The sequence below is a fragment of the Glycine soja genome, chromosome 1 (genome assembly GCF_004193775.1).
Source record: "Glycine soja cultivar W05 chromosome 1, ASM419377v2, whole genome shotgun sequence".
Taxonomy (NCBI): domain Eukaryota; kingdom Viridiplantae; phylum Streptophyta; class Magnoliopsida; order Fabales; family Fabaceae; genus Glycine; species Glycine soja.
Genome location: NC_041002.1, coordinates 32,285,037 through 32,298,909, shown reverse-complemented (window position 1 = coordinate 32,298,909; position 13,873 = coordinate 32,285,037). Strand labels below are relative to the sequence as shown.

Sequence of the window (13,873 nt, the reverse complement as noted above, 5' to 3'; positions counted from 1 at the left end):
AACTAAGAATCATCCTAAAATATAATTATATATTTGTGCATTGCATGTACTAGTAATCATACTATAACAAATCCATTGGAATGATTATGTTGTTTATAATCATTAATATTTTTATGTCAAGAAACTCTTAGATATTTGTATTTAAATTTAATATATATAACTTTTATATTAATGATGTTTAAATTTGTTTTTATATCAAAATATTTTTTTATAATTTGACAATATAAAAAATATATTTTTAAATTATTATATATTCTATTTATATCGCACTCGTCTATATTTATATCCATGCATTACATGGGCAACGGTAATAGAACTCATCATTTTGAGTGATATTTTTTTTATAGTCATAGATTTTTGTAAATCAGGAGAGTATTCTACTATATCCACAGATGAAAAAAAAAACTAAAAATGTTACAAAATTTTAGATGTGGTCATAAATTTTTGCTTCTAAGCATATAAATTTGAACATTTAATCATAAAAAAAATTATCATATTTTTTAGTAGATTTTATGTTCATTTTATAATTAAATAAATAAATAAAAACACTCAAATCTTCCTTTTATCGCGTGTATCGCACATGTCAAGAAATCAGTATTATTAGTTTGTTAAAGACAATGGTCAGTAAAACTTCTTTCATCTTTCTACCCAGCCTACAAAAATCAGAAATGCAATAAATATCTTTGTTTGCATTGAAATTATTTTTAATTTCTGAATACGACTTTCACTATATTTTCTATGTCATTTATAATAAGTATGTAAAATATTTAAGACAAAAAATATAATTGAAAAAATAAGAATTAATATTTTAATTCTTGAACTTGTGAAGAAATAAATATATAAAAACAATTTTTTTTCTTTTACGAGTGAAAAAATAGAAAATACTATTGACACAGTGTTTTCTTTTTTTGAGTAATATTAACATAGTTTGACCACTCAAAAGTCTATATTAAAATCATTAAAAAAAGCCTATATTAATTTGAAGCACCAAATTCACTGTGAGAAAAAGGATTACAATGCACGAAAAATCTTACACATTAAATTCACTTTTACTGTTTAGAGCTTGGAATTTTTGCAACCTTAATTATTTTTTTCTACCAACACTACTACAAAAGGTGCATTTTCCGTCGCTGAATCTACGACGGTTCTAAACAACCGTCGTAGAAACTAAGGCGGTGACATATTCGTAATTAATAGCATCAAAATGATGATGTTTCCCACTACCCGTCGTAGACTGCTGACAGTGTGGCAAAGCCATAATTATGTGCTTAACATACAATGACGGTCTCACACAGCAATCGCCTTTGTATCGTTAGTTGTTTCACGTGGCGGACACGTGAGTTCCCCGACTACCATACAAAGACGATCATGTCCTGAGACCCGCCTTTGTATCGTGGCGGGTTTCACGTGGCGTACACATGATTTGCCCATTTGACATACAAAGACTGTCTTCCTCCAGACCCGTCTTTGTATGTTTGGTGGTCACAGGTGCTGGACACGTGATGTTCCACTTCATTGTCATACAAAGACGGTCTTCACTGTGACCTGTCTTTGTATGTTTAGTGGTCACACGTGGCAGACACGTGATGTTCCAGTTCATTGCCATACAAAGACGGTCTTCCCTGAGACCCGTCTTTGTAACATTACTCGTTTCACGTGGCGGACACGTGATGTAGCCCTTGGTACTCTTTGGCGCCTCCGACCCTCGACCAGACAAAAGGAAGCACACTTCTACGCGTGCGCCCTAGCTAGGTTTAAGCATCGTCTCCGACACAGTCCCTGTCGCTAACTTCGTCTCTGGCGTTGGTTCTTCTTTCGTCTACAGTGGCGACAGACAACACTGAGGCCGCATTCAGGTAATGTTCCTACATTTTCATTCCACATATGACTTCACCACTTTGATTCATTTTTTTGTCTTGTTACTTTGCTTGTTGGTGGTGTCAGGAAGCTTTGTCTTCTTGTGTTGTATTAATATTGTATGTTGGATGCTGCCAAGGTTTGAGTTGATGTTGCGAAGGTTTCTGTTGTGACCGAAGGTGATATTCTAGAATTCGAGGTTCTATAGCCTCTAGAGAAAGGTAAGGGAGAAGATAAAATTTGTATTATTCAGCTTGTCCATTACAATTACATTATTCTAGAAGATAAATAGAATATTTAATCCTAACAGAATTTGGCTTGTCTGCCAAAGAGGAAATTGGCAGAAATTGCTTGTATTGCTCACAGGGGATAGCAGTACCGGTCCAGGATCTTGGAGGATTGCTTCTAGACGATGGTGACCAGGCTTGCTGCTTACTCAAGTCATTTTGCCATATAATCTTCCAAGTATCGTGACCTATGGTTTCTCCTTTTTTCCCTTGATTCATCTTCTTCCTTTGTAGCTTCTTTGTTGTGCATTGTATTGTGCCTTGTAGTTGTTGTTGGTTCCTTGTTCATAAGAGTATTAGTTCTTTCTAATGAGTTGGGGTATCTTTTTGGTTTTTTTTTCTGAAATTGTAGAAGTCCATTTAATATGGAGCTAGCATCTGTATTTTGTTAAATAAACTTAAGATCCTATCATTACAAAAATTGCAGACAAGGTTGATGTGGTTGCAGTTGTAGTAGTAGATAGAGACCACCAAAATTACAATATTGCAGTTGTAGATTGTAATTTAAAACCATTTGTTTGTCATACTATTCTTGGGTGTATTTCAAGGCTCCAATGTTCAACAACGTAATTGACTTATCTTCAATCTAATAGTAGAGCTTCTTGTTCATTTAATGCCTCAGATTATGGAAATGAACGTTTAAAAACTTTGTAACTAGAAAAGAAATACTAAGAAAAATATGATGTATACTTGGCCAAAGGTAATTAATAACATTGGCACAGCGTCCTTTAGGTAGTAATCAACAGGGAGTCATTTTAAAATGGCTTCTGCCTAAGGAAAAAAATGAGAGTAGCTAAATAAGCGCTAGAGTATCAGCTGCACAACTATAACAGAACAGTAGCATTTTATAAATGTGTTAACAATTACATGACCTCAATAGGTAACAACTTCAAACAGAGGATGAAACAAACTGAATCCATTGAATAATTTTTTTAAAAGATAGAAACCACTGACTAACAGTCAAAAACTATGAGCAACATGATACCCTAGAACTAACTACTATTTGGTATTTCTCTTAACTTATTTTATAAGGAGCAAAGTAGTCAATAATACAAACATGTCTAAAACAAAATAGAAGCACACAGAATCAGAACCCCAATATCAACAAATAAATAGCATAAAACCTCTTCTTTTGTATTCAATTTTAAAGAACACTTATGCAATATTCATTCAAAATGTTAGAAGGATAGTAGCTAATAGGAACCTTGCCTCTTGTAGATGGGATAAGCCCATTAAGGTTTATCAGCGAAGGCCCATACCCAAGTGAGTCTATGTTAGTTGTTTGTAAGTGTGAGTAGGGAGGGTAGATTAGGAAAGTCACCTCATTCAGTTAGTTAGTGGAGTATGTGTGTGCGCACATTCTGACATTCTGTCATATATGATTCTGTAATGATACGATTCAGGATCATCAATTTTTGGATCCTTAGTGGGATTTGGGGAGCGGAGAGATCCTCTGTCTTGATTGGAGAGCCTTGGCTCTTGGCTAATATCGCTTCCCTATCTTGTTGTGTTCTCCTCTTCTTGTGATTTGCAAGTACCATAGATACAGAACATATTATAGCTTAAGGATACCCAGGTTGAAGCGCTTGTTTGCCAGTGCGCAAGATGCCAAAATCTTAAGGTGGCATGTAGATGAAAGAAGAATCGATAGGCTGATTAGACATCCCGCAGATTGTTCACAATGGAAGACATTTGATTGCTTGTATCCAACATTTGCACAGGATCCTAGAAACCTAAGGCTTGCGGTAGCTTCAGATGGAATGAATCCTTTTGGTAACTTGACCACCAATCATAGTTCGTGGCCGGTATTGTTAATGATTTACAACCTTCCTCCGTGGTTGTGCATGAAGTGCAAATACATATTGTTGTCCATGATGATAGCCAGTCCAAAACAACCTGGAAATGATATTGATGTGTATCTACTGCCTTTGATTGAAGACTTGACAAAATTGTGGGTAGAGGGCGTTGAAGTCTATGATGCAAATGAAAAACAGACATTCACCTTACATGCTATGATCTTTTGTACTGTTAACGATTTTTCGGTGTATGGTAATTTAAGCGGATATAGTGTCAAAGGTCACAACACATGTCCTATTTGTGAAAAAGACACTTCTTACATCCAACTAACACATGGGAAGAAGACAGTGTATACAAGGCACAAAAGATTTTTAAGCCATAATCACCTATATCGGCATCTCGTTATGCATGTTGAGAAAAATGTGTGTGATAGTTTGATTGACACCCTTCTTAACATTAAGGGGAAGACAAAGGATGGTGTGAAATCTCGTCAGGATTTGGTTGAGTTGGGTATACGAGAGCAACTACATCTAGTTTTACGTGGTAATAGAACATATTTGCCCCCTGCGTGTTACACAATGTCAACGACAGAGAAAAAAAGTTTTTGTCACTGTCTAATGAATGTGAAAGTTTCGTGATCGAGGTCGTACCCGAATCAAATAAACATGAAAATGCAGTAACTAGGAAGTGATCCTAGGTCGTTTCCCAACGAGCAATGATAAACCAAATGTTCATAATATACTTGCAGTAACAGTTACGATTGGGGGGGTTTGTTTGTTTGGTGATTTAAAGAACAGAACAAGTAACATGGAATACGAAACTAATAATATTAAAAATGGGTTGTTTCCTCTTATTTAGAAGTCATTCTCTTGTCCTGGGTTATAGATAATTCGTCCCTAACAGTTAACCACTTAATCCAACCCTATTTCAATTTACTAAGCGAAAATCAACTTAGGGTTGTCAATACGTGATTAGGCAACACATACACCAATTAACCCTTCGTCCATTAAGCATGAACACAAGTTAGGCTCAGAGGTAATTGATCGAACACGAAGCGTGCACAAATTAATATTAACGAATGTGGGTTAACTGGTGAAGGAAAAACTGCCAGGAAGCCACATTATAAACAAAACCTCGAAGGGAGTTGAGCTTCGTCCTCAAAAGGAAACAACACCAGAATATTTAGCCTTCCATAGATTCAAACAGAAAACATAAATGAAACTAAAAGCAGAAACGTAAATGACGCAGAAACGTAAATGAAAGCAGAAGAAGAAACAAGAACGAAATTGTAATTAGAAGCAGAAAATGGAAAATTGCATTACATGAACAATAGCATTAGAACAGAAAAATGTTAAACCCTAAACAATGCTCTGAATACTGAATAGCCTCACAGAATAGCTTTGCACGAATCCCAAGGCTGCTATTTAAAAAGAGTCACTCAAAGTAACTGGACCCTATTACATTATTCTGGCCCAAAACGAAATAAACACTGAACCACATAAAATAAAATTGCAATCTCCTAATTAGAAATTAACTAAAGTAAGCGCTGCTTTATTTGCCCTCTTCAAGTCCACAACTAGAATCCGGATTAAGCCCAATGTTTCATTAATTCCTGAAATTAGATTAAAAACATCAAATTAGCTTAATGAGCCCAAATAATAAAACTGCCTAATTAATTTGACAATTAAGACTAATCAATAATTAAAATGGTGCAAAAAGGGTTTAAGAAATAGAAGAAAATGATGGCACATCATTCCGCAAGGATACTCTTCAAATATTAAGTTCCTTGTGTCAATTAAGGAATTGAAATTGATTGGCCTCAAATCTCATGATTGTCATGTACTGATGCAACAACTTTTACCAGTTTCCTTACGTGGAATCTTGCCTGAAAAAGTTCGAACTGCCATCACGAGGTTGTGTTTTTTTCTTTAATGCTATCTGCAGTAAGGTTATTGACCCATCACAATTGGATAATTTGGAGATGGTAGCCGCCATTATCATTTGTGAATTAGAGATGTATTTCCCCCCGTCATTCTTTGACATGATGATTTACTTAATTGTTCATCTAGTTCGTGAGATTCGATTGTGTGGCCCGGTTTATTTACGGTGGATGTATCCGGTTGAGAGGTTCATGAAGGTGTTGAAAGGATATACAAAGAACCAATATCGACCAGAAGCAAGCATTGTTGAAAGGTACATTGCTAAAGAAGCAATAGAGTTTTTCTCAGAGTATATAACCAACGCAGAAGCAGTCGAGGTTCCGCAAAGTCATCATCAGTCCACCACTCAAGGAAGAGGAACACGAGGATTTAATGTTGTAACTATGGATAGGCAGCGCCTGTCCCAAGCACATCTATATGTCTTAAACAACACAGCAGAGGTGATGTCGTACATAGATTGTCACAAACAACATTTGTCAGCTAATCACCCCAAAATGAACAAGATGAGGTTGTTGCAGGAACACAATAGAACTTTCGTCAACTAGTTCAGGCACACAATTTTTGCACATGAAAGTGTTTCTGAAACCCTACGATTGTTAGCTATTGGGCCAAATGTTAATGTTCCCACCTGGTAGGGATATGATGTCAATGGCTATGCTTTCTACACAAAGGCATAAGATGCAAGAAGTACCATGGATAATAGTGGGGTTAGTGTTGATGGTCAGTCAAATCACTTTAGTAGTGTTTCTGATAACAATCTGATTCATGCCTCAATGCCCTACTATGGCAGTGGGCTTTACATTAGTTGACCTTTAGAAGGGTGGTTACACTGATGACCCATTCATAATGGCAGTGCAAGCTAGATAGGTGTTTTATGTGCAAGATCCGTCGGACCCGACATGGTTAGTGGTTGTACAAGGCAGAAAATTTTCTATGACTGACTATACTGATGGTGCTTCATTTGATGTGACTGACATGCCACTTGTGAATCAAGAAATGCCCATCATCTCAGCCATCGATCAACATGATGTTGTACATGCATCTCTAAATGATCATAATGAAGGCTTATGGGAGAGTATTGAAACCTATCTGCTTATGTTTTTTCTGGTAATGTACAACACCTACTGCATAATAGTAATGCATGTATGTTTTTGAATATAATAAATTGGTCATTTTACAATTGACATATAAATTTCATACATGCACACAAATACATGCATGCATATATAATCAAAAAGGTCATTTAGATCTACATCCTTTTTAAGGTTACTCCCCTATATTTACTGGGCTTCTATTGGTCCTCATGTGATTAGCTCATCTCTTATGAGCTTCTATTGGTCTATTTCTCATATGGTCAAACAATCTTAGGCAAAATTTTATCATTTGCTCCCTCACAGATGCTACCCCTACTTTCTCACTAATATTCATTCTTGATTTTACCCTTTCTTGTATGTCCATTCATCTCTTTTGGCACTTTATCTCTTATGGGTTAGCTTACCTGTTTTAATAGTTTCACATTTCCTAATATCTCTCAGTATTTGTTTTATATTTAGTTAGGATTATTGTTAATAAAGGTTAGTGTTTAGGTTTTATGGACAACATATCAATCTGTAGGTTTGTAACACATTACAATATCAAGAGCATATTATATACCATTTCCTTCTCTCCATACCTTAAATCACATAATTTCAAAAAGCTTGATAAACACCTTTGATCACAAAGCTTGTTATAGAATTTGTCCTGTTGAATATGCATTTCATAACATTAAGATCCAAATTTGGGAAAGCACACCCCAAGGTATAGATGCATAATTTTTTCAAGAGTGTGAGACAGACTCATGACTATGGATCTGGCCTTTTCCTCAGCAGCAGACACAACTTCTAATTTAGACTTTGCTCTCAAAATCTTGGAATCTCCATTTTGAACTATTGAGTCTAGTTTCCCTTCCTTCTCCTTCAACCTATCTGTCTCAACAGTGACATGCTTCAACTAATTTATGATGACATCCAAAGAGGCCATAAACTAGAAACCTTCTTCTCTAACCAAAGCTAATTCTTTCCTAGCTGCCTCCAATTCTTCTGTTATAGTTTGTAACACTATAGAGTCTTCTGATTCCTCCTTTTTTTTTAATCTTCCTTCCAATTGCTTTGCACTCCCATCTCCTTGAACCCTTTTATCCATTTCCTTAACTGACTTTAACTTATTCTGCAAGAAATCAACATATGATATTGTCACAACCAATTTCATTTCAAGCTCCTTTGACTCATCAATCTCTTTAATGGCCTCCTTCAACTTTCTAAACACGCTTTCCAATTTGAATGAAAATTCATTTGCTTCCTATTTTCTCATGGTCTCAATATCTGTCAATTCTTTCAAAGCCTCAATCCTGGCCACTTCACCAAGTACTTGCTCCTCATTGGCCTCCTCAATCTCCCTTCAATTTCCTGTTAAACATGATAGCATCTTTGAGTTTGATGCTTCAATTTCCTTTTCTGCCCGCGATTTCTGTTTCATCACAGAAGCCACATCAAGCTTAAGCTTCAACAATTCCTTTTTGAGATATTCCAACTCTCTCATGACTTGTGCATACTCAAAATTCTCATTCCTCTATGTAAGAACAGTTGTCCCATGTCGGCCCTTCCCCCACTTCTCTAGTCTTTATACTTCTTTTGCAGTTATGTTTTTGCCCTGTAATTTGACTCCTCGGTCATAAAAGAAAGATGGTTTGTTGTCTTCTTCGCATTTGAAAGCTCAAATTCTGCTTGAGGTTTTGCAGATTCTGCAGTCCATCTGCTCTGTTTGTACCTTCCAATATCCCTTCTTGCCCTGTGGAGTTCCTTTGTTCTTGAAGAGGGCTTCTGAGAATTGAGAGAAAAAAGAATTAAAGATTTAATAAAAAAAATGCTTCACCAGTTCACAAATTGCCAATACATAAGAGAGGTTTGCTTTTATTCTCTGAAGCTAAACATACCTTATCATCATAGAAGTTAACAGTAGCTTTAACTGATCCAACTCTTTTGCTACCAAGCTCTGCACTATCAATCTAATTTTGCCAAGGTATTAACAAATTTTGCCAATACTATATAAGCTTAATTCAGATAATCAGAAATGTTCATTTTTAGTTTATCCTAAGATATCAGTTTCAATTAAACACCAACATGAAGCAAATTCTTTCTGTTACCTGAACTAGCCACTATGCCACTTGACATCTAAATAGTGGTATATATGAAAACATCAAAAAGGAAGCAAGTGCATACCTGAGACTATGCTTGATGCCTGGTTAGCTGATAAATTTAAAAAGTGAGGTTAAAATTGTGGTTGAGAATTCTGTGCTCAAATGGCCTAAACAAGAACTTATGTAACAAGAAGAGGGAGGGAGTATCGATGAATGGCTGGTATTGGAATTGGACACATCGCTTGTTGTCCCTTTCTTATTTCTTTTATAATTTTTTCGTTACTTTTTAAGGTCTTATTGTTTTGTTTTTCCAATATATCTCAGGATCTATCCCCATCTTTATTGGGTGGTTAGTGTGATAGAAGACCCACCAATGTGTTTTTATTTTCATCAGTAAAGCAAGTTGTGTCTGTTGAATACATCAGTCAATTGTAATTTGTAAACTTTATTAGTTCAACCCAAATGTAAATATTAGTATACCATTCTATTCTACCAATTTCTAACTACCATTTATAATAATATTATTATATCATTATAAATATTTAGTGAATGTTGGCATATGCTAAATTTCTGACTTTGTGCATAACCATTATTGTTGTTAATGTATCTGACTATTGTGCTCCCTTTTTTGGTTGCAGCTGTGTGCAGAGAATGTCGACACCCCCACTGTCTCCTACACAGCCCGATATTCCTTCGGATGGTACTTCTAGGAAGATTAGACAATCCACGCGGCTAATAAAGTTGACTGCGCGAAGCTTGGATCAGCCATGACCTACAGTAAATGTTAATCCAGCCACTGGGAGAGGCTCAAGCCTACATAAAGACAAGTTTCACAGTTATCTTGGAGTTGTAGCACGAGACAATATTCCTATTGTGCACTCCAGCTAGAATGGTGTACCCGAAATGCTAAGGAACACGATATGAGGTGACATATTGGTAAGTCCCTTTTGTAGGCCACTTAATTTTCGTTACAAACATTGATATATAAGTAAATGTTATGCCAATACAAATGCTTTGTAGGCGAGCAGAGTTATGTTGCTAGTGCTGGGGCGCAACGTATAATGGACATCGTTGCTGCCATTGGTTGAGATGAAGTCAATCAAGGTACTTGCTACTGTCACTGCATTGTATACAATGATACAATGAAGGTACTTTTGTTGTTCCTCCTAAGAAGGCTCTAAACTCATGATGATGTGTTCAATCACTTTTAAAGTAAAGTGTTACAAATTAATTTATGGTTTCTTAAATTGTATTTTAACCTTCACAGTTGTATGACACAGTTGTAAGACCATTCATGAGGTTGTTGTTCTAATTTTTTAGAGTGTAAAGAGATAGATGAAAAAAAAGAAAGAAAAAATTAAGTGACAAATACAGAGACAGAAATGTAACAAGTAATGCAATGAGAAAGAAAAGGAGAAAGGTACAAAAGATTGTGATATGTGAAAAAAGCCATACAAAAGATGTTTCTAAAGAGACATACAAAATCCTTTTCTCTCCTTTGGCTTCGATTATTGCTAATCTTGCTGAGCATTGCTTCAGTTAATGGAAATGAGCAAAAGGCATTTGATTTCTTCTCCCTTTTCATTCCTTATTAGCAATAGATCTATTTGATTTGTTTCATATTAAAACTACTAACCTCTAGCATGCATGTTAGTTTTTGCTTTCGTTATGAGCTTAACCATTATTTGACTTGTTTGCAGAAGTTGTTTTTTTGGGACCTCATACAGAGAGCATAGACAATGTACTTGATACTTATTTAAATGTTCTATCTGCTGTGAAGGAGAGGTAATCAAACCAAATCACAAACACTTCTTATATTTCTCTCTTCAACCACACAAAAATGAACTATATATGTTGCTCTCATTCAATCAAATTCTCCCTAGTTCTTAAAAAGTAAAACCACCCTCTTAAACCATGTGAGAAGCATTTTTTTGAATTCTCTATTTTATTCCTTTGGCTTAAATCATTTGGATTTTGGTTTGTGCTTACTTAGCTTCCTTGAAGCAAAAGAATTCATGGTATATAGTTACACAAATACCTTAAATGCATTTGCTGCAAAACTGTTAGAGGATGAAGCAAAAAAGTTATCTGGTATAGATAGTTTTCAATTTTCTCTAGCTCTTTCATCTTTCTTTGAAATACTATATATTATGTTATTAACCCTTTTTGCATGTGTATCCATGGATGAAGTGCTCTTGGTGTTTCAAAACCAGTACTGCCAGCTGCACACAACAAGATCATGGAACTTCATTGGGTTACCTACAATTGCTAAGAGAAGATTGAAATCAAATAGTGACATAATTGTTGCTCTTTTCGATACAGGTTCATCTTGGCTTTGTTCCCATTTTCAATTTCTTCTTTTTGCATTATTGTACTTAATGTGAGATATTATATGAATGGTACTTCTTAATTTAATTGTAAAAATTGTCTCTCAATATTGGTGAGGTAGGGTTCACGCCTGAGTCTAAAAGCTTCAAGGATGATGGGTTTGGTCCTCCACCAGCAAGATGGAAAGGATCTTGTGACCACTATGGCCTTTTCCTCAGGCTACAATAAGTAAATTCTCTTTCTTTGTTTACATTGTGTCATTGCATTCTTAGTGAATAGTTTGCAGTTACATACAGAATCTTAACAATTTTACTTTATAAACCAGACAAAAATGAGGTAAACTATATACACCATCAAACACTTATTTTCAATACCATTATGCAACAACATACAAAAATCACTCCATCGTAAAGGAAGAAGGAATTTAGCAATGAAGGAAGAAGGAATTTGGCAATGAAGCTCTACTAAATTTTTCTCTGTTTCGGAACTTAGTATCACATTGTTTCTAGATCTTAATATCCCAAAGCAGAAGGAAGAAGGAATTTCGCAATGAAGCTCTGCTAAATTTGGTCTTGAAGTTCTTCTTCTACAGAAAAAGACTAACACACAGTGCCAGGTTAATCACCCAAAAAATTAATGCTTCAGACTTTGCTAGCACTAATAGTTGCTTCCACACATTACCTAGATTATTAGGATTCTTCTTGAACCATTAAAACACATCAGAAGTACATTCTGGAAGAAACTTACCGGTACCCCCATAAATGGATGTATGTTATCTTTCACAAATATTCTATTCATATCAAATCAACTGAGGGCTAGTCATGCTACTTAAAATTAATCTTGTCATTTGCAAGGATTTGTTCTATGCCATTGTAATATTGATAAAATAAAGCTATACAACTGCCTTGAGTCCTTGACTAATGCAAAAATATAAATATAAATCCTATATATATATATATATATATATATATATATATATATATATTAATATAGATAAAAATAAAAGAACACTTTCAAATACCTATTTTTTGTTAGGTATTATGTACCAGCTACACATAAATCCTTGCTATTAAACCCTTGAAAGTACAATAATGATGTTTCTCTTAGTTCTTATTCACAATCCACTGTTAAGTCGGGGAGTGTAATGTACATACTAGATACTACTGATCTGCATGTTTTCAACATTAACTTGACAAATTTATGAATGCCTTAGCTTAAGATCTAACTTGTGAATTCCATCTGCATGTCAACTTTTTGTGGCAAACTTGAAGAAAGATTATAGGAGCCAAGTAATTCAACGCTAATGGGAACCCTGATCCATCATACATACTCTTTCCTGTGGATGCTGATGGCCATGGCACTCACACTGCATCAACTGTTGCATGCAATCTGGTCCCAAATGCAAATCTCTTCGGGTTGGCCAACGGAACTGCTCGTGGCGCCGAGCCATCAGCTAGGTTGGCAAATTACAAAGTTTGTTGGTCATCTAGTGGATGTGCAAACATGGACATACTTGCTGCATTTGATGCTGCTATACATGATGGTGTGGATGTAATATCTATTTCCATAGGTGGAGGGAATCCTAGTTATGTTGAAGACTCTATATCAATTGGTGCATTCCATGCCATGAGGAAAGGTATAATCACAGTGGCCTCAGCTGGAAATTCTTGTCCAAGCCCGGGAACTGTAACCAATATTGCACCATGGATTGTAACTGTAGTAGCTACCAGCTAGTGGCATTGACAAGACCTTGAGGAGCACTGTACAGTTGGGAAATGGAAAAAATGTTTCTATAAGTTTCTTTCCTTTGCCATTCACATATTCTGAAAGACTAAAAGTAATTTTATCCATACTTCACCAAAACTATAATACTTTGTTACTCTCCAATTAATCAAATTTTCATTTCATGACCAAGGTTTACATATACTACTATGACAAATTTAAATTGGAAATTGGAATGGGTAATAACTGAGATTTCGATGTGGTGTAGATTTTATCAATGTAGCAAGTGGCATGCATGTAACTTGTGGCATGATTCAGTGATCCATTTAAGTATAACGTGTGATTGATAAGGATTTTACAGAATGCAAGACGTAATAATTAGTTGTAGGAATATTAAACAAAATTTGCATATCATATCACAAGTCATGTGGTTCTATTAACAACCAATGTGACCTTATGTGTCTTGTTAAGAATTTTTTGTTAGTAATTTACATGTGTATACATCTAATAGTGGAGGAGGTGTAGGGGGTAGGTGTGAATTGTTTCGATCCAAAAGGAAAACAGTACCCTCTTATCAATGGGGTTGATGCTGCCAAAGACCAGTGGTTCATTGATGGATGAGCAGCATTTGAGGCCAATATTGCTTCTTCAATTGAGACTACAAAATCAAAGGTTTGTTTCTCCACACTGCATGCTCCATTTAAAAAAAAAAACAATTCTACGACGGTTCTGGCGAGGCCCATCATAGAATGAAAGACATTCTAAGT

At 35.4% G+C, this 13,873-nt stretch overlaps 1 pseudogene; it reads right to left on the bottom strand.

Moving 5' to 3' along the window:
- Positions 1-7,645: 7,645 nt before the first annotated feature.
- On the bottom strand, positions 7,646-12,834 carry LOC114422581 (annotated as a pseudogene).
- Positions 12,835-13,873: the final 1,039 nt, after the last annotated feature.